Genomic DNA, 26,671 nt, shown 5'->3' on the forward strand with positions numbered 1-26,671 from the left:
ACGTGCATTGTCCTGTTGGAACAGCAAGTTCCCTTGCCGGTCTAGGAATGGTAGAACGATGGGTTCGATGACGGTTTGGATGTACCGTGCACTATTCAGTGTCCCCTCGACGATCACCAGTGGTGTACGGCCAGTGTAGGAGATCGCTCCCCACACCATGATGCCGGGTGTTGGCCCTGTGTGCCTCGGTCGTATGCAGTCGTGATTGTGGCGCTCACCTGCACGGCGCCAAACACGCATACGACCATCATTGGCACCAAGGCAGAAGCGACTCTCATCGCTGAAGACGACACGTCTCCATTCGTCCCTCCATTCACGCCTGTCGCGACACCACTGGAGGCGGGCTGCACGATGTTGGGGCGTGAGCGGAAGGCGGCCTAACGGTGTGCGGTACCGTAGCCCAGCTTCATGGAGACGGTTGCGAATGGTCCTCGCCGATACCCCAGGAGCAACAGTGTCCCTAATTTGCTGGGAAGTGGCGGTGCGGTCCCCTACGGCACTGCGTAGGATCCTACGGTCTTGGCGTGCATCCGTGCGTCGCTGCGGTCCGGTCCCAGGTCGACGGGCACGTGCACCTTCCGCCGACCACTGGCGACAACATCGATGTACTGTGGAGACCTCACGCCCCACGTGTTGAGCAATTCGGCGGTACGTCCACCCGGCCTCCCGCATGCCCACTATACGCCCTCGCTCAAAGTCCGTCAACTGCACATACGGTTCACGTCCACGCTGTCGCGGCATGCTACCAGTGTTAAAGACTGCGATGGAGCTCCGTATGCCACGGCAAACTGGCTGACACTGACGGCGGCGGTGCACAAATGCTGCGCAGCTAGCGCCATTCGACGGCCAACACCGCGGTTACTGGTGTGTCCGCTGTGTCGAGCGTGTGATCATTGCTTGTACAGCCCTCTCGCAGTGTCCGGAGCAAGTATGGTGGGTCTGACACACCGGTGTCAATGTGTTCTTTTTTCCATTTCCAGGAGTGTACATTTCCCTTAAAATACATTTCGTCCACTCCCACCTAGACTTTAACTCTCCTTGTTGTGACGTTTTCAGTGATGAACACGAATAAATATTCCACCAGGAGCTTTAGGAATGAGCAATGCTCACAGGCTATTGCTGTGCTCTGTGTTGCTGCCTCACTTACGAGAACAAGCCAAAAGAAAACGATCTCAGAAAGCCATCACACGACTCTCTTCATACCCAACCAACTGCCAGATATTCTCCCATTAATTTAGAACTGTTAGAGTGTAAAAGAAGGTAAGGTAAAATTCCCGACCGACCGCCGCGTCATCCTCAACAGTAGCGTCATTGGTTGCGGTATGGAGGGGCATGTGGGCAGCACACCGGTCTTCCGGTCGTTGTCGGCTTTCTTGACCTTGGAACCGCTACTAATCGGTCGAGTAGCTCCTCAGTTGCCCTCACAAGGCTGAGTGCACCCCGTACCAGCCCTGTCACAGAAGAAAAATCCCTGGCAGTACCGGGAATCGAATGCTGATTTCTCAGTTACGGAGGCGGACCTCTTAGAGTGTTACTATCATTAAAAATGTCTAATGGACTTTCAATGTCGTAATGTTGTACCAACATTCCAATACCCTCGTTATAGAAGGCAGCCGCCAGTGCTTTCCGCCAATTCTCTACGCTGGCCTACCGCTGGTTGTCTGTGTCAATATGTTGTCTTCATAGCCAGCGGTTCATGTGAGCAGAGATGAAAGTCAGAGGGAGACAATTACGGGCTGTATTGTGGGTTCTCAAACATTTCCAATTAAAAACGATGCAGGAGCATCTTCATTGCTCCTGCAGAATGCGGCTGAGAGTTGTCCTGAAGAAGAAAACGCACAAGAGTTATTTAATGTTGGCTGCACAGCTTCAGGCGAAATTTCTCACCAAGCCTTTGTATTCATCAGGAGACACCCTATTGTTCTAGGTATCTTCATGTGCTCTCTGTGTGCTCAGAACTAAAAAGAACGACGCAACGCGATGGACAGGCATACTAGAGACACTGCCCAACACACCTGTGCAAAACTTCATCGGATTTTCGCTGTGGTTTCCATTTCGCGACCGATCGTTCCTTACTTCCCGAGTATTATTGTGAAGATCTATAACACGTGCAGTGTTCAACATTCAGAAAAGTTGTATATTTTCTGTTTTCCAATGTACACCATTCTCCAAATCCAAATGTTGTAATATAAATATACTCTGTTCACTTATAAACCGAATGTGAAGTAGCAAAATAGTCTCAACACCGATGTGTTACACGGAAATTACTCAAAAAATGTGACGAAAGGTGAATTCGTTGCTTCAAACATTGTTTACTTATTCATTTGTGTGTCGTAATATACATTGCAAATTGACTTAAATACCAAATTAATGTGTGGTTCTTGGTGCGTTCTAGCATAGCTGACTGAAGAATTATTGTCGGGCTCATAAGCGGATCAAGTGTTTTTGTACCACACGATATTTCGACAGTCAATTACGTTTTAATTTTCGAGTGATTACTCCAAATATCTTGTGGGATCATCGAGTTTATGTAACTGGACGCCTGGCAATGTTATGCAGTACAGAAACAAGTATCGAAACAGAACACACATCAGAGAAAAAAATGTTTATTACTTTTAAACTTAATTGGACTTTCATATTTTAATCCTTTACGGACACACATCAACGGCTCAGAAAGGAAAGCCATAATAAATCCGGAGGTGTGTAAACACAAAGTGATGAAGACTGCTGAGAGATGGCGTAAGCACATTCAGGCAGCGCCCTGTAACATCGATGACAGAAAGCGGCACTACGTTCGTCGATGTCAAAGGGCGGATCAGCATGTGCGTTCGAAGCACAGTGATCCAGTTCTGGTAATTGAATCTGACAATGACATTTCAGATCGTATGGTGCACGAGTGTAGAATCTACGGGATGAAGCAAATCGTACACAGCAATGAGCGGGAACAAGTCCCCGTCACCGAGCGAGGTGGCGCAGTGGTTAGCACACTGGACTCGCATTCGGGAGGACGATGGTTCATTCCCGCGTCCGGCCATTCTGATTTAGGTTTTCCGTGATTTCCCTAAATCGGTTCAGGCAAATGCCAGGATGGTTCCTTTGAAAGGGCACGGCCGATTTCCTTCCCCATCCTTCCCTCATCCGATGAGACCGATGACCTCGCTTTTTGGTCGCCTCCTCCGTCAAATCAACCCAACCCAAGACTCCGTCACAGAACTGCAGCACGCGAAAAGTGCCCGATTATTGTGCAGTGCTGGAACGACCCTGCATCATTGTGCAGCTGTCTGTGTCATCGGTTCGACGCAGTCTTCTCCAGACTGGACTGAAGGCTCGTATGCTATTTCATCGGCTTCCATTGTTCAGAAACCACAGGAAATTCGGAAATTTGTGGTAAGATCTTATGGGACCAAACTGCTGAGGTCATCGGTCCGTAAGCTTACGCACTACTTAATCTAACTTAAACTAATTTACGCTAAGGATAACACACACTCCCATGCCCGAGGGAGGACTCGAACCTCCGACGGGGGGAGCCGCCCGAACCGCGACGAAACGCCCTAGATGACGCGGCTACCCCGCGCAGACAGAAACCACAAAGTAATTCTCCACACACCGTAAGGTGGGCCCGAGGAGTAGACACGTAGATGTAAAACAGGCACATGAACGTCATCGCTGGCATTCTGATTGGCAAAATGAAGTGTTTTCGAATGATTTCCTTTCCAAACATCCTACAGCGATGGATGCATAAGTACTGTGGTGTTTTCAGTCTGGCAGATTGCACTATTGAGCGTTAAAGCGGACAAATACCAGGAACAGTATTTTAGGGCGTTGTTGCGTGTAACAAGCGATATCGACTGCTATGTGCTGGAACAGCAACCCCTAGGACCCAGCATACTGCTTCTTTCCAGCAACTCTTCATCTCAGCAAAACGTTGCCCACCCACAGGTGGTGAGAAAAGCACAAGTCTTCTGCACGTAATATTGCCTCTCTGGCCTGCCCCTTCGCCCGAATTATTACACATAGTGTATGTCTGGGATCTGGTATGTTGGCAGCTTGTTCGTGAGAATCCTCGAGCAACCATTGTTGATACTTTATGGAAGACCGTCTCGCATACAGACCGTATTGTTCTACATTGCCTAAGAACATATGTAATCTCTCTCTTGGTTCCAAGCCACGATGTTCACAGGAAATGATTGCATCATTTGGGGCTTTACACAATACTGAGATATCGAAATCAGAGGTTACGTACATTTGTGAGGTTTTATTCACGAAACAACATTTTTATCCACCACTGCGAAAGTACTCTTCACCAGAGCTCCCACAACCGTCAATTACCGAATCGTTTCTATTTTTCTATTTGGGCGGTTACTCATAGTCTGCGTTAGGGTTTGACTTCAGAGCTGTGGAACAAAAATATAATACCCAGCGAAAGAGGAAATCGACATCTAACTCCTTAAAATGACCAACAAGAAGAAATATACCGACTACAATGGTGTAACCTCGCTGTCACATGCCCTAAAAAACTATGAGACAATCTGAGGAGAGCAGAATAAGTAAATTCCTTGACTCTACACGCAATTAAAACCTGCATCATATGACCTCGCGGGGCCACTATTGACATCGTTTTTGCCGCAAGTATAACTTTTTAGATGTACTGAGAAGAAAAAAAAATGCATTTCTCTGAATCGTAGAAGTATCATATACAGCGTAAGCATATAGGGGAGTTTTTGAGTAGTAAGAAAATGTCTGAGAACGTCCTAGCAAGAGAGTGACGACTGCTTAGCGTGACCGAGAGCTATGTGCAGGTCCTGACCTGAAGAGCACACCTAATGCCCGAGTCTTCGCTGGTGATGCAATGGTATGATGTAAGAGAGGCGTACAATTATATGGTAAACAACTCCGACATGAAGAATTTGTGACACCATAACCACAAATAACAAAAATGAAATTGTTTGAAATCATTGCAACAACCAGTTTCATTTTTATCTCATTCACACGCAGAATTTTTTAGCGTTTAATCTCTTCTGTATTTATTCCCAAAGTGTAAATGAGTTATGAGACGATTTATAAATATACAGGAAGATTGTATGGGTTTTAAATGAATAAGAATATGGACTGAGAGTAAATCAAAGAAAGAAAGAAGTAACGAATGTCGAGATTAATGATGAACTTAACATCGAAATGTGGGATCATGTAGTAGACGAAGTGAGGTAATTCTTCTACTTTGGAAGCGAAATAGCCCATGAAGGACAAAGGAAACAAGACATAACAAGCAGTTTATCACAGGGAAAGCGACAAGTCGTCGTTAAAGGAATTCGAAGAGTACTGGGTGGTTATAATTCAAGTGCAGCTACGCACAGAGGCCTAGTGAGGGCGGTAATTATCGTTTGACAGCGAAACTTTGTAGATATTTTAATGCGTTAATGCCGAACCGATTTACGCTTGAAAAACATTACTTCCAATTTTGGCCACGAGGTGCAAACTTGGCGCTGTGAATGCAAAGATGTATAGAAATGTTTCCATATGCTATGGATTAGGAACGGGACTTGGACAGAAAAGGTCAAACAAGTGAGAAAAGCATAATGTTCATTTTATTATTGATTTCACAGTTTGTTTAATATGAACATTGGAGACGAGATGCTGTACAGCGCTAAATTTGCACCTTGTGGCCAAAATTATAACTATTTTTTCCCAGTGTAAATCGGTTACACATTAAAGCATCAGCATATCTACCAAGTTTCACTGCCATACGATACTTACAGCCCACACTGGACCTCCGCGAGTAGCTGTAGTTTAATTATAACCACCCGGTATCAAACAGAGCCTTAGTTTAAGGAAGACATTTCTGAGAGTGACCGTCTGGTGCTCAGCATGTATGGAATCGAATCATGTACTGGGGAAAACCGAAGCTTTTGAGACGTGATGTTACTCAAAGATTTTGAAAATTAACTGGTCTGACAAGATTAGAAATAAGGAAGTTCTCCACAGAGTCGGCGAAGAAAGAAGTGTATGTAAAACACTAGGAGAAGGCACATCGGGGAACAACTTCAATGGTACTACGAGGGCGCAATGAAATGTAATGTGTCCGAATTTTTTATGTGAAAACTCTTAAAACTTCTTACATAAAATACACTTTATTAACATCGTTCACTTTCATTCTTCATGTCTAGATATTTACTATTCTTCATGTCTAGACATTTACTTCTCAACATAGGCACTCTGGTGACGAACACATTTCTCCCAGTGAGAGAATAGTTTCTTGATACCGTCACTGTAGAATGTTTGACACTGTCCACGGAGCCACAACCTCCTCTCTGCTTACACCACTTCATCACTATCAAAGTAAGTCCCCGAAGGTGTTCTTTAAGTTTCGGAAACAGACAAAACTCGGAAGGGGTCAAGTCGGGGCTCTATGGAGGATGATCGATGAAAGTGAACCCAAGGCGTCGGATTGTGGCAGATGTCGCAGTGCTTGTGTGTGGTCTGGCATAGTTATGCTGAAGGTGCGAGTGCTCCATGTGTGGAGGACGAAGTTTTCTGCTGTTATAAAAACTCGGTTACAGCACACCATACTTACGTGACGCACCGCCATGTTACAGTCTACTATTCGGAGCCCTCTAGTGGCAGAGAATTGCAACGTGCGTCAGCGAAGCAGTAAAGTCGACCGAGTAAGATGCATGACATGTAATACCCTAACTGATACTGAAAACAGAATAAATAAATCGGAGGAATTACTTTTCAGCATGCTCTGGTAGGGTATGTGGAGGAAAAAAAAACTGTAGTGGAAGTCAGAGATGTGCATATATCCAAAAAATAATTGCGGACGCAGGGCGTAGGTGCTTCTCTGAGATGCAGAATCTGCCAGAAGGAGAAAGTTTAGGTGAGCCGCGTCAGACCACTCAGAAGACAGATGACACAAGAAAGTCGATTAAGTAGCGAATAATGCTTTGAAATTGTACACTGAGTGGACTCTAAGATGTGGAAAAGTTATAATATGTCTAGGAAATGGATGAAAGAACAAAGGAAAATTAGGGTTAAACTTATAGACGGAGCACATACTTAGATTGGGGAATGAGGGGAGAGGAAATTGCCCACCTCCTTTTAAAAGGACGACGGTAAACATAAATATAAAGACCGGACAGGGAATCTGAATCATTATCCTCCGGAATGGAAGCTCAGTGTGTTACTACTATACCACCTCGCTGGGAAATTACTACTGGAACAAGGTTATTTTCATTGCAGCGAGAAAACAAGTCAGTCTTAACTGCAACTCAGACTTAACTGTATGATTCGGAAACAGAAGAAAGGCGAAAGCCCGTAACGGGTCAAGACATAAAACCAAGTTTCAGAACAACGTACGTAGTTGTTGTGCTTTCTCAAGAGACATACAAAGAACATTCAGGAACGGGACACATGAGAACTTTTTAAGCCTTCAGACTGGTGCAAGGGTGACTCCACTAGAGGGAGACTTGACTGGGAAGAGGAAGTCGTTGTCTCCACGCAGGGGAGTTTTGTCCAGCCTTCCTCATAATGTGGATACTGATGCGCTCGGATGCAGTTTAAGCTTCGGCGACAAGTTTCGTATACACAAAGCTGTATGAAACAAGTGCGAAAGGCGACATACCTCCTTCACGACTAGCGCCACCTCTTGATAGTAAGGAGGCTAAAGAGGTACGCCGCTACAAGTCTGCTCCACAGTTCGTATGACAGGAAGAACTATTACTAGCATTCTCAATGTTTATTCCATTCCACTAATTGCTTACACGTCAGAACTATCGACATTCCAAGTAATGGTTGTCTTTCAGATGAAAACATTTAGGCAGCTGCAGAATGAATTAAATTTACCGCTGATAACTGTTTCTGGAAAACTTACAAAGTTTCAGAAACTCACCAATGTCTTTCTTTAAGAAATTGCCAATCAATTATTCGATTCTATATAGAATATGCGCAGAACTAGCCCCTGTTCTGGCAGCATTGTACCGTAGGTCTCTGGGGGAGCGAGGCGTTCGTAATGATTGGAAAAAAGCACAGGTCATTCCTAGATTTGTGAAACTACCTTAGGTTACCGTAGACCATCGTAAGTAAGCGTAAACTACTGTAGTTCTCTTAGCAGCCTTGGTCATTTAAGATAGTACCGCGCTACCTGTACGTCAGGTGTTTTGCATACGTATCGGGTGTTACCTTACTTCGATCCCTTTGTTTGCGTATGCGATCAGTGTATTACTAAAGTCCCCTAAAAACCAGGTATATAAATAATGTGTCACTTAAGGAACATTTTTATTCTACATAAGTTATCCTCCTGACTGTTACTTGAAAATAAACTATTTACAGCATAACTCAAATTTTCAATGCTTAATTTAAGTTTTATTCGAAAATTTTTGAATTGTAACGTGAAGCAGAAAAATTCTGTAGCAAGAATAAAAAAATTAAGACTGATCATATAGCGCTCAAAAACGAAATTTCCTCCAAACAAACGCACTTTTTTTAAAAAAGAAAAAAAAACCGAACCAAAAACATATCAGACATCGCTTCAACACTTCGTCAAGCTTATATAAAAAATGTTTCTGTTATTCATAAATAACTTTCGCACTTATCAATAATAACAGGAAAGTCTTCATTTGATCGTGATGGTGAACGTTCTATTGAGTACAAAACAACAACATTAATTATACAGATTTTTTATGTTTGTACACACATATATACACTACATACACTAGTCCTTGTTCCATAGATCATGAATACGACATTTCGTAATGATGTGGAACGTGTCACTTTTGACATAAGTTTTCTTTGCACATTTTTTTTCAGTTACTACTTCATATCTAAGAATTCATCTACTGAGTAGAAGGAGTTGTCATTCAGAAATTCTTTTAATTTGATTTTAAATTTTGGTTGGCAACCTGTCAGACTTTTAACACTATTTGGAAAATGACCAAAGATTTTTGTGGCAGCATAATTCACCCGTTTCTGTGCCAAAGTGGGATTTAATTCAGAATAGTGAAGATCATCATTTCATCTAGTGTTGTAGATATGCACTTCACTGTTATTTTTTAATTGGGGTGGGTTATTAATGAGAAATTTCATAAGTGAATATATGTATTGCGAAGGTACTGTGAATATCCCGAGTTGCTTAAATAAATGTCTGCAAGGTGATCTTGGGTGGGCTCCAGATGTTATTCTGATTACACGGTTTTATGCAATGAATATTTTCTCTCTTAATGACGAATTGCCACAAAATATGATGCCGTATGAAGGCAGTGAATGAAAATAGGCATAGTAGGCTAATTTACTGACATGTTCATCACCAAAATTTGCAATAACCCTAACAGCATAAGTAGCTGAACCTAACCGCTTCAGCAGATCATAGGTGTGTTTCTTCCAATTCAGTTTCTCATCAGTGCACACACCCAGAAATTTTGAGTATTCTGCTTTAATGACAGACTTCTGTTCATAGTCTATATTTATCAATGGTGTTATGCCATTTAGTGTACAGAATTGTATAAATTGTGTTTTCTCAAAATTTAGTGAGAGTCAATTTGCAGAGAACCACTTAGTAAATTTCTGAAAGACATTATTTGCAATTTCCTCAGCTGATTCTTGCTTGTTGAGTGCGATTACTATACTTGTATCATCAGCAAAGAGAACTAACCTTGCATCTTCATGATTACAGAGTGGCAAGTCTTTAATATATATTAAGAACAATAAGGAACCCAAGACTGAGCCCTGTGGGACACCATTCTTGATACCTCCCCAGTTAGAGGACTCTGCTGGTTTTTGCAGACTATCTGTACTGATGATTTCATCTGTACTTGCATCAAAAGTAATTGCTTTGGTTACATAAAAGGGCAAAACATACGCAATCAACTAACTTTTATTACTTATAAAATACAATTTATATTTTGTAATGATATAAAATACAGAATGGACTGACAATGAAAGATGTGCGATTCATATGATTGCAAAACAAACGACCAAACAAAAAACAAAAGGAAGTCGTCGGCTCGCACTTTCTCTCTCACACATTGATTTATGTTTCCTTCCCTACCAATGCTACCAATAATGCCGTTAATCGTACCATTTACTACGTTATTTATGTACTGTACCAAAACTACAGAACCGCAGTTTTATTTGAGCGCCAATCTAGTCATTTCCGTTTCCCAGAACGGTCGTCGAAGAGACGCACAGAGCTATAGGCCTTTATTTCTGACGCCGATCTGTTGGAGAATTTTTGAACATGTTTTATGCTTGTGTATTATGGCATTTCTGGAGACCGAAAATCCGCTCTGTTGGAATAAACATGAGTTCCGAAAACAAAGATCGTATGAAACCCAGTTTGCTCTGTTCGTCCGTCAGATTCAGAAAGCAGGAAATACAGGCAGTAAGTAAGTGCTGTTTTTATCAAGGAAGATCGCCAGACAGCGGTACGTATTTGTGAAGTTATTTCATTTTATTCTGACTACCGATTTCGGCATTTCAGTATGCTATCTTCAGGCCCGATATGCATTTAATATATAGATATCAGATACATCGATATTGGCAACCTGGAGCCATCAGTGTATGGATATCGTGAGTTCGATAGTCAAGTTCGGGACTCGAATAACGAATTCACGATATCTAGACACTGTCGAGTTCGGGAGTCGAATAACGAATTCACGATATCCAGACACTGATGGCTCCTGTATGCCAATATCGATACATATGGAAATGTGTATAAGGAGCGCATATGGAGCCTGAAGAAGGCATACTGAAATGTCGAAACTGATAGTCAAAATATAATAAAATAACTTCTTAACGTACGGCTGTTTTGCGATTTTCTTTAATAAATATTTGACCAGCCGCTGTCCCGGGTCCACAATGGATCAACAGAGATGCCGCGTTCCTCGACGTCCGGAAGGCATTCAATACATTTCAGCACTGAAGCCTAATGAACAAAATACGAGCATACTAAATGTCAGAAAAACTGTGTGATTGTAATGAAGAGTTTGTAGCAAACAGGACACAGCATATCATCCTCAACGGAGAGAAGTCTTCAGACGTAAAAGTAGACGCTGATACACATGGTATGTTTCGTCACATGTCATGAGGTGGCTTCCTAAATACAGATGTAGGTACATATTTTCTAAAGCTAAGATTAAGATTTTACATCCCGACGACAACGAGATAATTAGAGACGGAACACTAACATGGTCTGACAAGGATTAGGGAAGAAAAAAAATTGCTGTGGCTCAAAATGGCTCTGAGCACTATCGGACTTAATATCTGAGGTCATCATTCCCGTAGAACTTAGAATTTCTTAACCGTAACTAACCTAAGGACATGACACACATCCCTGCCAGAGGCAGGATTCGAACCTGCGACCGTAGCGGTCGTGCGGTTTCAGACTGAAGCGCGTATAGCCGCTCGGCCACAGCGGCCGGCTTTGCTGAGGCAACCAGGTAGGGTATATCTGAGCAGTGCCAGAATGACGTTAAACTGGCTTCCACGAAAATTTTTCCTGAAATAATGCGGTTGTTGCAAGCAAGTACATTGTCGATTCAGTTATCGGTCTTACGGCTTACTGTATGCACTGATTCCGTTTAATTTGAAGTAAGTAGCTGTGTTTGATACCAGTTAATTTCGACAAGAATTTTAAGCAATAACAAAAAGTGGTGTGGTCAGTGCTACATACTCTAATTCCAACCGAGCGTAACTTACGTAAAAATAAAAATACGATCAATATCAAAGTTGGTTTATTGCACACTGCTATTGACATGTCCAACATGCAAAATTTGAATAATTAAATAAATATACTAAACAGAAATAGCACCCTGAAAAATATGTTACAGTATTACTCGCTTAAAATTTCCTACGGATACATAAATCACTGATTTTGTAACGAAAATTTAGTAAAATAGCCGAAACTGTTTTGAAATAAATGCTGATGTCAAGCTGTGAAAGATAGAGTGTACATATACATGTCTAAAAGATATTTGAAAATACTGCAAAGAAGTGTTGGAGCATGTGACATTGGTCGCTGATGTGCTAGTAGCCTTGAAAATATTGTATATGCAGTTGTTAGCACTTGTGACATCTCAGATACGCGTCTGGTAATGAAGCTGCCGCATACGCAAATAATCACAGAGGTATTTACATTCCAGCGAAGCTATCTGAACAAGTTTTGCTGCTGTAAGAAGCAGCGAACTAAATCCACGTGTAATTATAGGATTCTAAATCTCATTTCGTAAAAGGAGCTAATTGTTAGGGACCGATCACAAATTCTTCACCATTAATAAAACGAACTACCAGTATGTGACTTGTCTGGAATTATTAATGTTCAAATGTGTGTGAATTCCTAAGGGACCAAGCTGCTTAGGTCATCGGTCCCTAGACTTACACACTACTTTAACTTATGCTAAGAACAAACAACACACACACCCATGCCCGAAGGAGGCCTCGAACCTCTGGCGGGAGTGAAATTATTAAATTTACATTATAACAAAACTTACAAAGAGGTCAATGTATATAATAAACTGCACGGCCTTTCGGGCTCGTTGAAGATATCGTATGAAATGCGCAATGTTTGGCGGTATTACACTCGTGTAGAAAACTATCCTGTACCTTATGGAATTCCTATAAAAATATAATAGTGCTTATATTTCTTCACATTTTAAGTGAGGTCACTAGATGACATGTTAACTTGCCATATCCCCCCCTCTCCCCCGCCCTCCCCCTCTCCCCTACCCCGTAGACGTCAAGGCGAGGGAGATGTATCGATAAATTCTGACGTACTTGCGCTGCTGGGTGTGGTAGTGTATATAGCGTCTACACACACTTCATATACAAGGCATTTGAGAACTGACAAGCTGAAAGCAACGATTTATGGATGAAATGAAGGGAATAAAACTCGCCTACTTTATCCACAAAGCGTTCCGATTAATTCTATCCCAGCATAGAGTCATGTCGGGAGGTCAGGAAAATGTTAAGGGATTTCGAGGCGTGACTAGGCCGGCTCTGATATATCACATTTCTCGCTGTGCTCCCAATCAACAAAGAGATGCTGGCCTAATATGTTGCTTGAAAATACGTTTCAAACTTTGCACATTTTCTCATGAGTGCAATTCTGAAGGTAGTTCACCTACTGTATAATTTATAGGCTTATTTAAAATAAGATTGCTCTTTTCATGCACTGTTAACACACCATTTCATTTCTTCTCTGATGAAATGAAAAAGTCGTAACTAATCGCAAGGTACGACGATAAAAGCAGAATGGTAATTTTTATGAATGATAATTTAACTTTTATCCACAATAGAACTTCGATAACATGTGACTCAATACATTCTAACAATGGACATAACGCTTTGAACGTCGAGCGTGATGCAGACAGCATGTGCTCTACCGGCCGATGTGACTAAAATGATTGTGGTGCATTAATTCGCTGTATTTGGCGCTGTTTCCACTCTCCGGGTATCGGCTTGTAGCACTGTGATAGACGTGAAATATTGGCAGCTTCGACTCTTGCCCCGAGCATGATCACGCACAAATCTAATGAGGAAAAACAAATTTGCACACTTCACGGAAAAATGACGTAAAACTTCTTGATATTTATATAAATTAGGCGTATATTCGGATAACCTATCAGGAACGAACTGGCACCTGATGGAACGCTAACAGTACTGGAAAATTAGCAGTAATAATAATAATAATAATAATAATAATAATTTGTAACTATTTGGTAATCATGCTGCAATGATCAAAATTCATCAGTTCGAATGGAATGTAGATCTAGTGTATACGTGTTAAGTCTATTACGTGTTGACGTGACACTGCTGTCACCAGAATCGTGAAGAAAACCGTGAAAATGTTCCACGCTATGTCTGAATCTGTTAGCTCTCTCCAGTTACCTCAGCTCATAAATCTAACATTTTATCAAGAATAAGTTCCTGAGACTAATCTGGAAGAGGGCACATAATTTTTCCGCATAGACGCCCTCTTTACTGTGGTCACGCCGGCTAATGCGAAACACTGTGGATGTGTTAAATGTTGCCGCCTTATTGTTCTCATTTAAGCAACCGCTAGTCAAAAACCCAGGGAAACTGAACTTCCGAATAGTCGACGGGACTAAATTACACATAATTACTGCGCAGGATAGAAAAACAAAAACTTAAACAGTTGTTAAATCGTACAAGTAGTCTGAGAGTGTGCATAACCAGGTAATTTTTACTACTATCAGCTACTGTACGCTGTAAATATTAGAAAGGCGGATTGATACAGTAATGAAGCCTCCTACTGACAGGGTCAAGTATCATCGCAATTGAACACTTTAATTAGTTTTACGTGGAGGTGTTACCAGAGCCACGAATTTTAATTGACTTCGTTACAAGTAAAAAAATGTTCTGAATGCGAAAGCGTGGAGGTGCCTGAAGATGAACAAGATGAAACTTGCAACATCTGTTCATGTGACGAAATTGTAAGGCTCGTTCAATTTTAAAATGATATTAATAATAATAATAATAGTACAATAAAGAAACGTAAATAATAAATAATTTTACCCGTAATTTTGATACTTTAATATTTGTTTGTATGGCAAAAAAGTTATTGGAACTGGTAATGTGAATGAAGGGGAAGACACGAAAGTTGCGACGTCACGGGCTGGAAGCGAACGGCGGCGGAGCGGAGTGTTACGCGTACCTGGGGAGCGGGAGCGACGCCGGTGGCTGCTGCTGCGGCTGCGGCTGCGAGGCGACTGCGTCGGCGGCGTCGGTGGCGTCGGCGGCTGGCAGAGAAGCGCCGGCCCGCCTGCGCCTGTGCAGCCCCCGCGCACGCGCACCGCCGCCGCCGCCGCGACGCCGCCGCCGTAGCCGCAGCACCTGTTGGCTCATTCGGCGCGCGACGGCCGCCGCAGCCGGTCGCCCACCCCCACTCGTGCCGAGCAAACGACTCGGCATCGCATTTCCGAACAAAGCACGCAAGAAATAAAAACTCGATTCGGGAATGGACGCTGGGTGGCACCCCGTTAGAATTCCATTCCCGCCATTCGATGTCTGGCGATAGGGTGAGGTTGCTTTAACCCGGGAGCAGCCAAGAATTCGGCTCTCGAGACGCGTCCTGGCAGTAGCGCCACAGCGCTCAGCCTCGTTGCACATTTCCTCCCACGCTAGGGCACGCTGCTGAGCGCGAGGAGAGGCAAAAGGGAGAATCTGCGAACGCGCCGGGATTACAAGGCAGTGCAGTCACACAACGTACGACTTTGATTTATACTTCGTATTTCGCAACAACAAAAATAACAAGCTATTCAAATTTTCAGTATTATTTAATTGTTTTTGGCGGGCAGACGACATAATTTTTATACGGTAAAAACTGTCGGCATAGAGACAGGCACAGACATTTTCACAGAGTTTCGCATTCAGGCTGCCACGTAATCGTGACTTTCATTATCGAAAAAAGTCTTTCACACAAATATGACGATCGAAGTATTGTAGCACCTTTGCTATCCCAGTATGGAGACGTGGAAACTCTACCTGAAGAAAGTAACATACGCCTCCTGGATAGCTTTAACGCAGAAGGATTTGTCAATGAAACGGGAGCTACCTTGCAGGTCAGTCGCTTACATCTGCACGTGCACAGGGGGGCTTTGAACTCAAAAAACAAACGGACTCGAAACCATTTCGAAAATAGATGTAAGACTGGCATTGTCCTCAAGACGTTTAGGAAACTATCCCTGTAATTCTTCCGAGGCCACAATGAATCCTGAAACCTCACATTTTCTTTAACAGCACTGAGCTTACGGAATGTGTCCCTTCTATAACGCTATTTTCTTTTTAGATGCGTCCTCGTCAAATCAGAAAGCAGTTGTTTCTCGCCTTGCAGTCTTTTAGTGTCGGGAGAGTGCAGTCAAGCCCACTTAAAATGAAAGATCTGCAATCCATCCTGGACTTTCTAATTTTTGTTCCTGAAGTCCTTTTTTCATCATAAATTCAATGACAGCGAGTATTGAATCAAAAATTCATTCCAGTAACGCCCCTTGATGCGACTAATGTATTTTGCAGTAATATATAAAGTCTCCACTCTCTTCGTTCAATTCCATCGAAAACTGTTGCAACTGACAATGAGATACTGCGTACAACTTCATAAATTTTAATAGTCGTACCACTAATTTCTTCGTGAGCTGCATGACTGCAAATTTAGCATAAAGTCCTTTTTGATGTACACGACAATGAATCCCGTCTTTCGATCATTGTAATTGTTTGTTCTTTCATTGGCAGCTTTTCGTGCATATCGTTGCGTAGCAGGTTTGCAGTAACCATCGCTTATACGATTGCATAAAATTTAATGAGAATTCTCATCCATCTCTTGTGCATTTCGGTTCACTTTTAAAGGTTTGCGACCATAGATCGTTAGACTGCCTCCTTTGGGCCACTGGAGCTTTGAACGTTCGTTATACGAGGCGTATTCGGAAAATAAGGTCCGATTAGGCGCGAAACTGGAAACCACTGTGAAAATCCGATGGAACTTTGCACAAATGTGTTGGGCAGCGTCTTTAGTGTGCCTGTCGATCGCTTTGCGTCGCTCTTTTCAGTTCAGAGCGCAAAGTGATCACGCAGAAATGCCTAAAACAACTGTCTCCCGCCAAGTATGTGGATCTGGTGAGAGATTTTGCCAGAAAGTATGCAGCCCACATTACATAAATGTCATGCGTTTCTAATTACAATGAAATGAACACCCTTAGCTGCTTACAGGCGCTGACATACGTCAACGGGGACAGATGAAAATGTCTGCCACGATCGGGACTCGAACCCGGGATCTCCTGCTTACATGGCAAACGCTCTATTCATCTGAGCCACCGAGGATACAGAGGATAGCGCGACTGCAGGGATTTATCTCTAGCACGCCTCCCTCGAAACCCACATCTCAACGTATTGTCCCGCACTACATTCGTAGTGCCCCCGCCCATTATACTCATTACTCGCGGCGCGTTGCCGATTCCCGTAAGAGTTCGGGCACTGCTTGTGCTTTCGCACAGAAGAAGAAGATGGTCATGTGGCCGGTGAGCCTTAACTATATATATACTAAGATGGTATCTGTTCTTTTGGACATGTCCGAAAGAAAAGATACCATCTTAGTATATATCATGCTTTTCTTTCTTCAAGACAATTTTCTGCCACAATCTACAGGGGCAATGAAGACGCTCCTGCAGCGTTTTCGATGGGAAGTGTTTGACCACCCACAATACGGCCCTTAATTGACTACCTCCGTTGTTCATCTCTGCTCACATGAACCGCTGGCTACGATGACAACATTTTGGCACAAACAACGAAAGGCAGACCAACGTAGAGAATTGGCGGAAAGCACAGGCGGCTGCTTTCTGTGACAATGGTACTGGAAAGTTTGTACAACGCCAGGACAAATGTCATAAGTAAGAGCGGCGACTATTTAGAGAGGTAGCTAGAAGATGTGGCTAAGGGTTGTGAACAAAAAATTTTTGATTTTCACTGCGGTTTTCATTTCGTAACCAGTCGGATCTTCTTTCAGAACAGACGTCTTATCACGAACAAACAGCGAAGGCTAAACAACGCTGATACCACAATTCTGCCGAACTGAAGTTAGTTGGTACGACCGAAAAATGCCACACGGCAATACTGAATGAAATGTCGACCCGTACCGAGTATTTCCAGGAAGGAATGAGAAAAGCCGAGATAGGCGGAGCTGTGTCCCGCACGCATTCCGTATTAAGTTTGGCACGCCGTGGCCGGCCCCGCTTTGATAATCTAGCTGGCAGCACTGACGGCCAAAGCCAGCAAGGGACGTGCACACTCGGCGGTAGTGATAGGTCAGTCGACTGCTCTTAATAACCAATGGTCAGTCGACTATTTTTTCGTTCAGTAAGCTGTTTCAGTCAAATGAAACAAACGAATGAAACCAGTGCGTCAGCTATGTGAATGTTTTTCGCTCACCGGGTGCGAGTGGTTTTAACCAAGATCACATCTTATATTGTCCGCCCCTCGTGGTCTCGCGGTAGCGTTCTCGCTTCCCGAGCACGGGGTCCCGGGTTCGATTCCCGGCGGGGTCAGGAATTTTTCCTGTCTCGAGATGACTGGGTGTTGTTGTGTCGTCTTCATCATCATCATTCATTCCCATTACGGTCGGAGGAAGGCAACGGCAAACCACCTCCATTAGGACCCTGCCTAGTAAGGCGGTGCGGGTCTCCCGCATCGTTCCCCTACGCTCTGTAAAGAAGCATGGGACTTCATTTCCATTTCCACATCTTATATTGGTTTCAGTTTTCACATTGCACACAAAAATGCCTCTACAGCCATAATCAAGATAGTGAAGTGAATAAACAGTTTTAAAAAAGTCAAATCGCAACAATGATTTCATTTAAAAGTTGTATCATATGATTCTTGCACAGGAAGGGCTGCCACGTTATATAAGATCTACAAAATTTAGATAGGATCTGTGGTATCAACGTTCGATACCGCACTTAGGGGTTGCAGTTATCGACCGCGGTCCGTATTAGTATCGTTGGACCCGCGAGTCACGACCAGCGCCGCTCCGCGGCTTGTATCAAGTTTATAGCGAGCTCTCGTCCACTCTTGCTTGGGACGTCAAGTAGTAAAGTAGCATAGCCTTCAGCTGATAGGAAGCAACCTCTTGTGGTGTCACCGCCAGACACCACACTTGCTAGGTGGTAGCTTTTAAATCGGCCGCGGTCCGGTAGTATACGTCGGACCCGCGTGTCGCCACTGTCAGTGATCGCAGACCGAGCGCCACCACACGGCAGGTCTAGAGAGACGTACTAGCACTCGCCCAGTTGTACAGCCGACTTTGCTAGCGACGCCACACTGACAAATACGCTCTCATTTGCCGAGACGATAGTTAGCATAGCCTTCAGCTAAGTCAATTGCTACGACCTAGCAAGGCGCCATCACCAAGTTATATTGAGATGATAATACTGTATCAACAAGACCAATGTTCACCAATTGTGGATTAAAGTTAAGTATTCCAGAAGCTACGTACTTTTCTTTATAGCATTCATTACGTATCCTGTTTCAGACCTCACGCCAGCCTGCGTGAGTTTAAGCGCGTGCCTTTCGGCTTCCTCTCATTGTGTCTAGGCTGTCTTGTCTAGACACAACACCTCTAACAAGGAGCTTCGTGACGTATGGCCTAAGTGAGGCCTCAATAGCTATCTGTTTATAATTATATGTATGCAGCCACGAAGAATCCTTTACAACCAGTCAAGTACAACATATATTATTTTTTACCAACGACTTCTAATTATTTTAGTCGTTGCAGATCCAAACCGTGCAGCCAGCGCATTACCTTATCGACATTACTGACAAACCTGCTGTGATTTCTATTTAGCATTGGCCACCAGTCAACATTGACGTCGACTCGTTCGTCGTCATCATAACAGGATCGAATGCTTAGGGCTCTTTACTAATTCTTACTCGTAACTAATTTATTAATTTACCTGAAGTTAAAATCCACTTTCGTAACCTTTCTTTATTTTTGACGGGAAATCTGAACATTTTTCGTTCAGGATTTGTCCGTCTACTCCTTCCACAGTTGATGTACTCGCAGGCACTCGGCATGACGACTCAATCCACTAGCAACGGTATGTCAGAAACAGCTGTATTTCACAGACGCCAGACGGTGGAAAGATACTAGTGGCTGCACACGTTCGGACGAGGTTGCCACATATTTCACAGAACGGAGTGCCAGTGCCATCTAGTGGTTGGTGCCACAAGTAAGGGTGTGGCACTGCCACCGCCTGGTGGTCGTTCCCTGACAAAGGTTGCGTGCAAGACCAAGCGATCGAGCAATCTGTTTCTTACTTGATCTGGGGTTTTGCATAACGTGAGACAACCGACCGACATGTCTCTAACATTTATGTCAGTTATATGAATGTTTTCACTCAGTCTCTGGGAAGGAATATTTTCATTTACATACTTGCTCATACTTTGAGGTCGTAAATGAGCCAACTTCATTTACAGACAATTAACTTATCTTATTTCAAGGAGAGGTAAATAAAAAAGTATACTTCCAAAAGGAAGTATTTTCAAAATGTATGTATTTATTACTTATATACGATTTTGTCTTACTTCTGACATTAAATATCAATTTTTGGTTGGTTTCAATAGCTAGTGCCACATTGTAAATTTATGTTTAAGTAAATGAATAGTCGCTTTTGTAATTTAAATATAGGATGTTTTCGTAAGAGCGTGCAAAAGTTTAACAGGGTATAGAGAGGATGCTGCACTGAACAATTTGAGGAAGGGAGCCTTGGGAGTCCGCAGCTCGTGGAGGTGCGGTAGCGTTCTCGCTTCCCACGCCCGGGTTCGATTCCCGGCGGGGTCATGGATATTCTCTGCCTCGTGATGACTGGGTGTTGTGTGATGTCCTTAGGTTAGTTAGGTTTAAGTAGTTCTAAGTTCTAGGGGACTGATGACCATAGATGTTAAGTCCCATAGTGCTCAGAGCCATTTTTTTGAACCTTGGGTCGGAGAGGCTAGCTTAAGGAGGTAATAGGAATAAAATCACATTACTGTGTACTTCTTTGTTTACATTACTTACAGTTAAATGGAGGTACCATCACTGACACAATGAACGTACAATTTTTATTGTATCTTACAAAATGTGCTAAAACTGTCATTAACCTCAGTGCAAGCATGACATTGGCGAACAAGATTCTGATGCACCGTGACAAATGTCCCTGGTGTGTTTCGAATCACATCACAGGCAGCTACAATTCTGGCAACTAATTCCATCTCCGTATCCACTAGGGTCTCATACACACGTGACTTTAGATATCCCCATACGAAATAATCAAGGCGATTCAGCTCACGTGACCTCGCAGGCCATGGAATAGGTCTTTCCCTTCCAATCCAGCGACCAGGAAATACAGCATTAAGATGGTACTGTACGTCACTGAATAGCACTGAGTAATGAATGGGTCTGTCGTTTATTCATAGCGCGTTCTGTCATGGGACAATGTAAATACGATACAACAGAGCCACCTTATGGACAAGTAAAGTAAACAAAAGCTGCATCATGACTTCCTAGTAATCAGGCCTGTCCTCCTTGTTTCCTTGCATGAAATAAAGAATGTGCATGTAAATAAACAGCACATTAAGTGTAAATTTCTACACATGCTAGTTGTAAATAAGATGGAAAACAGTAATGTAGGACAAGGCGGTAGACAGGTTGACTTCCGTATCTCCTTAGGCTGGCTTGTCCGACGCCAGGTTCCCAACCCTCAAACTGTTCAGTGGAGCATTCTCTGTGTCCTGTTACATTTTTGCACCCTCTTATGGGAACACCCTGTATATTGAAGCACTGTTTCTCTCTTCCCGCTGCTTTGTACCCATCACCGATAATTCCCCTTCGGTAAATGCTGAGGTGACGTAAACAAAAAGCTGATAGGATACAATTTTTTAAGTTATTTGGTGACTACTTGCGTTTTTCAGCATGTACTGCGACTTGCCGCAAATATATTATTTTCCTAAAAATGTCATTCGTTAATTTTCTTGGAACTTAATTAACATAGTTTCGGACTACGAATCATCCTAGCAGATGCTGTATCTTCTTTCCTTTTTGTCTTTCTTTTGCCTTTATACCGCACACGTGAAATAGTGAGAACCCTTTACTAAATGTTCCGAAATCGTATAACTGAGGCGGGACGTGGGTACCAGGCCACGTATTCACCAAATTGGATGTGGGGAAACCCGCTATAAGCCACATCCAGACTGGCTGGCACACCGGCCCTCGTCGTTAATCCGCCTGGTGGATTCGATCCGGGACCGGCGCGCCTACCCGAATCCCAGGAGCGTGCTAACACGCTCGGCTATCTGGGCTGGTGCTGCACATACTGTATATCGCATTAAATCGGTCTAGATGATCACTTTTTATCGATCCGTACGATTTTCACCATTCCCCACAACTGAACCTTTCGACATTTTGATCCAGACACAAAATTCACCATTATGTAAACGCGCTATTCACAAACACGGACGGAAAAGTGAACTAAAAGCCACTTGTTGCCGTCAAATGAAAATCAAATTTCAGGACTACAATAACAGTGACGACAGGTGATAAGAAAGTGCAGTCAACAATAAAGATTTCACAACACGAAAACGATGGAATAAGCCGAGGGTCAGACGAATCCAAACCTACAACGGACGGAACCATTGGTTTTCATTCGATTGCTCCTATCACTAACCAGCGATTCCCCGATTTTGCTTATCATTCGTACAGTTGTACATACTTTCATGTAGGAAATGCTGCTATAGTACGATGTGCTCCTCCAACGTTTGTCAGTAGCCGACGTTCATAGTTTATACGATCCTTTCGAATATCATACGAAAGGGCCAGCCGTCGACCAGCCGGCTGCGGCGGATGATCGGAAGAGTGCCCGTCCTGTGTTCGAGTCTCCTCATTTGTTTTCTAATCTTTGACGAAACATAGGTATCGTTACAAGGAAACACTTTTCTTCCGCAATGAACGAAGAAGGAATCGTGATGAATGGACATCTGAAGAGTGGGAATGTCAAACGTTGTAAGCGCTAAACCGCACATTTGTCAGGAGACTCTTTCCGTACGTAACTTATTTCTATCCAAAAACTGGAGAAGGGAATTCTGATATCACAGAATTACATTGCTCACAGCATCATTGCAAAAAGTAATGAGATACATCAGAAAACAATTTGATAAGAATGTTTCAGGTGCATTTCCTCGTAACTGACTGTTTCTAGCTGCCACTACGAAAGTTTTTGCTTCAAGTGCTATTAATACTGAGCACTACTGGTTCAAATGGCTGTGAGCACTATGGGACTTAACATCTGAGGTCATCAGTCCCCTAGAACTTAGAACTACTTAAACCTAACTAACCTAAGGACATCACACACATTCATGCCCAAGGCAGGATTCGAACCTGCGACCGTAGCGGTCACGCGGTTCCAGACTGAAGCGCCTAGAACCGCACGGCCACACCGCCCAGCTGAGCACTACTCATCGCTTGTTATAATACAAGTACAGAAATGCAATAGTAAGGTTTCAACTAGTAGGAATGAACTCAACACAAATCATTTCTCATATCTTTTACATTTTTTACAAGAAAATAATAGAATTAAGTTCAAGAAAAAATCTGTCAGTATTGACTTACGTATCTTACACAACTACGTTCTTGGGATAAGATGTTGTTGAGTTTACTGTAGAACTCGCTACAGTCTTTAAGAACCAATGACAAAATTGTCAGCAGGTCTTCCTGTTTTGCTACTATGAATAAACATAGCTGGCCTTACAGATAAACTGCAGCATGGCATACATCAGCCATGGTCTGTCATTTTTTGAATACATTGATATTTTTCCATTCTTCTGTTTCAGGATAAGAATTTTTAATAGGTACGTGAGCTGTATAAATATGTGACACTTTGATTATACTGCGTTTGTGAGATCTTACGTTCCTGCATTGACAAAAATATTTCAGCAGCAGCTATAGAATCAGAGAAGTAAGTTGTATGCATTGGAATTACATGGAATGGATTCATAGCTTTAACTGAGTCAACAATTTTCTACAATTTTTGTGGAACGAAGGCTTTGACACAGGGCAGTTCGAACTCTAGAGCGATCGAGATGAGGCAGTGGTTAGCACATTGCACTCGCATTCGGGAGGACGACAACTAAATTCGCGACCGACCATCCAGATTTAAGTTTTCCGTGATTTCTCTAAATCGCTCCAGGCAAATACCGGGATAGTTCCTCTGAAAGAGCACGGCCGATTTCCCACCCATTCGTTAAAACAACACTCCGAGCTTGTGCTCCGTCTCTAATGATCTCGTTGTCGTCACGACGTTAAACGCTGATCTTCCGTCCTTGTTCCTTTAGCCGCCCCAAAAGGAAGCACTGCTTGGCGCAAATACGCCATCTAGAAATGAATGTTTGAAAAATTTTCACCACTATCTGGCGCTAGTAACAAATCTAGGGACATGTAACAGTGCCGAGAACACAACAGCATAGAAAACGCACTTTTTGAAAAAAATGACAATTAGAACGTTTCTACGATTTTTATTTGAAAACATATAGAAGGAGAAAGAATAGCCGGCCGCGGTGGGCGTGCGGTTCTAGGCGTTCCAGTCCGGAACCGCGGGGCTGCTACGGTCGCAGGTTCGAATCCTGCCTCGGGCATGGTTGTGTGTGATGTCCTTAGGTTAGTTAGGTTTAAGTAGTTCTAAGTTCTAGGCGACTGATGACCTAAGATGTTAAGTCCCATAGTGCTCAGAGCCATTTGAACCTTTTTTTTTTTGAGAAAGAATAATATGGGAGAAACAATTTGTCTAATGGTTTACGTGCCCTCCGATCGTACTTGAAGTTGACTGAAACAACCATGATTACACAAACGCCCAAAATGGGCTTGAAATGTTGTGTGATTTGGTTGGTGTCTATGAGAGTACTTGTTTTAGTATAGCTGTGTTGCCTCTCGACCGTTTCCATCTGCTTGACCGTACACAAACACCATATCGGCTTGTTCCTGACATAAATACTGGAGCATTCTACTGTTTACAGTACGCTGAGTCAATCAGACAGCCTGCAACACAAAAGGGCCACACGGTATGTAGTCAGAGGAACTTTCATTCGTCAGAGCCATCTACCGTGGCAACGATGCATTTCCGGAAATATGTGCAACTTTCGTTGAGTGGGTGTGGTAACAGCCGTAATCCGTAAATAAATGCTGAAAGGCCTTGCTCAGAAATAAAGCTCCGCTCAACAAAACAGTTTCATGTCTAACAGTTGTCTTACACGTTTTAAATCCATGTTACCAAACACTTTATATCACCCTCTAACAGTTGTCCAGGACTATAATACATAAAGAGTAAAACATGTACGTATTACAAGTACGTGGCTAGCAAGCATGAAGCCAACGAACTACAGTCCTGACCATGAGTGCTATTGTGGAAGGTGATAATGCCATATTAAAGCGTTCTCTGACGTCAAAACTTCTGATATAAAACTAACCGTTTAGCTATTCCTTTCCATCAGTTAATTTACGAACTGTGAACACAATGCGGTTAGATAACTTATTTACGATTTTGAGTCTCGCTCGACAGCTTATTAGAGAAACAGCATTTGGCCAGATGGAGGGGTAAGAAGGAAGGATTCGGCAGTGGCCTTGCTGGAAGACCTATCCCGCGCCGTTTCCCTGAAGTGATTTAGGCAAATTTAAAGCAGGGTGGCAGGAGAGAGACGTGAATCTTACTCCTCCCAGGACAGCGATGTCACCCGTCAATGCAAAAATGGTTCAAATGGCTCTGAGCACTATGGGACTTAACATCTATGGTCATCAGTCCCCTAGAACTTAGAACTACTTAAACCTAACTAACCTAAGGACATCACACAACACCCAGTCATCACGAGGCAGAGAAAATCCCTGACCCCGCCGGGAATCGAACCCGGGAACCCGGGCGCGGGAAGCGAGAACGCTACCGCACGACCACGGGCTCACCCGTCAATGCAGGCAGAGCTGAAGATTGTGCACTAAGCTTGCTCTGGGGCGCTGTGTAATAAATCTGTAACGCCCAAGCTTTGTTGTGCTCCGAAGAGCAAGAGACAAGAAGAACGCTACTCCCCAGAATAATTGAAAGGAAATGCGAATGAACGGAACTACAAAATAATCGAGTAAACTAGTGGATGGTTAGAATTAATACTAGCTTAATAATAGCTTTAAACTGCTTTCCAAAAAAGCCGTTCACTGGCATTCGAGTCACTGAAGGCTCGTCTTCAAATGGTTGACATTTACAGGCAGTCTAACAGAAATCAATGAGTTTTCACCATGTAAATATGCCCCCCAAGCAATGATAATTTTGAAGTTGTGTACAAGGGATTCCGATGGATTTTCCAGCGTTCAGGCGCGCTCGAAACAAGCCATGAAGAAATGAACTGCAAATTGTGGATGGACAAGATTGGCTATGATAAGAAATCAGACAGCGAGAAGAACACGTGTTTCACACAAATTCGAGGCTTGGCCACTACTCAGTCTTGATGAGCCCACGGCGCTAAGCGAGTAAGAAAGCAGTTGCAGTCAATTTCTATCACGAGACTGATCTGTGAAGATTTAAATGTTTAACCGCACAAGCTGCAAATCGTGCAAGAACGGAAGGTAAAGTCTCAGTGTTTGCTATTAGCGTTCTTCTACCTAATTAATACTAAAATAAATGATAGCAATGAATGTAAGTGCAATGTATGGATATCAGATATGTTGAGACAGGATGAGCAGCACAGTGAAATTTCTGACAGATTAAAACTTCATTTCTAATCAGGGCACGAACCCGGACTCTTGGGCTACATGGAAAACACACAAACCGAAGGCGCTCCGAGACACGTCTCCCCTCGAAACGTCAGTCTGGCAGTTCTCTCAATAATAAAACATAAAAAATACACACATAAAGATTTTCTCCCTTTTTTTCAACAACCTGTTCCCAATACACAAAATAAGCTTATGAATCTCACACTAAGGCAGGTGCAAAAATAAGTTTCATAAATGGCACAGTATGATACAGTTTAGATTTTGAACTTGCCACAGTTAAAATATTCAAAATGTTGTAGAGCGCATCCACAACACATTAAAACCGACATAGAGGCAATCGTAAAAAACATTTGATGCGCATAAAAGTGATGATTGAATATGTAGTATTATGTGTGGCAA

At 43.0% G+C, this 26,671-nt stretch overlaps 1 protein-coding gene across 6 annotated transcripts in view; it reads right to left on the reverse strand.

The window, feature by feature from the left end:
• Window positions 1–26,671, reverse strand: part of LOC126470158 (protein O-linked-mannose beta-1,2-N-acetylglucosaminyltransferase 1-like) — a 2,280,325-nt gene that overhangs the window by 359,084 nt on the left and 1,894,570 nt on the right. Inside the window, exon 1 of one of the 6 annotated variants that reach the window (XM_050097780.1) lies at window positions 14,663–14,706. The exons of the other annotated variants lie outside the window; for them this stretch is intronic. The gene's annotated coding sequence lies outside the window, so the exon portion shown is untranslated. Of the gene's footprint in view, window positions 1–14,662; window positions 14,707–26,671 lie in introns of those variants that run through there. 6 annotated transcript variants of the gene reach the window in all.

Source organism: Schistocerca serialis, chromosome 3 (assembly GCF_023864345.2).
Source record: "Schistocerca serialis cubense isolate TAMUIC-IGC-003099 chromosome 3, iqSchSeri2.2, whole genome shotgun sequence".
Lineage (NCBI taxonomy): Eukaryota > Metazoa > Arthropoda > Insecta > Orthoptera > Acrididae > Schistocerca > Schistocerca serialis.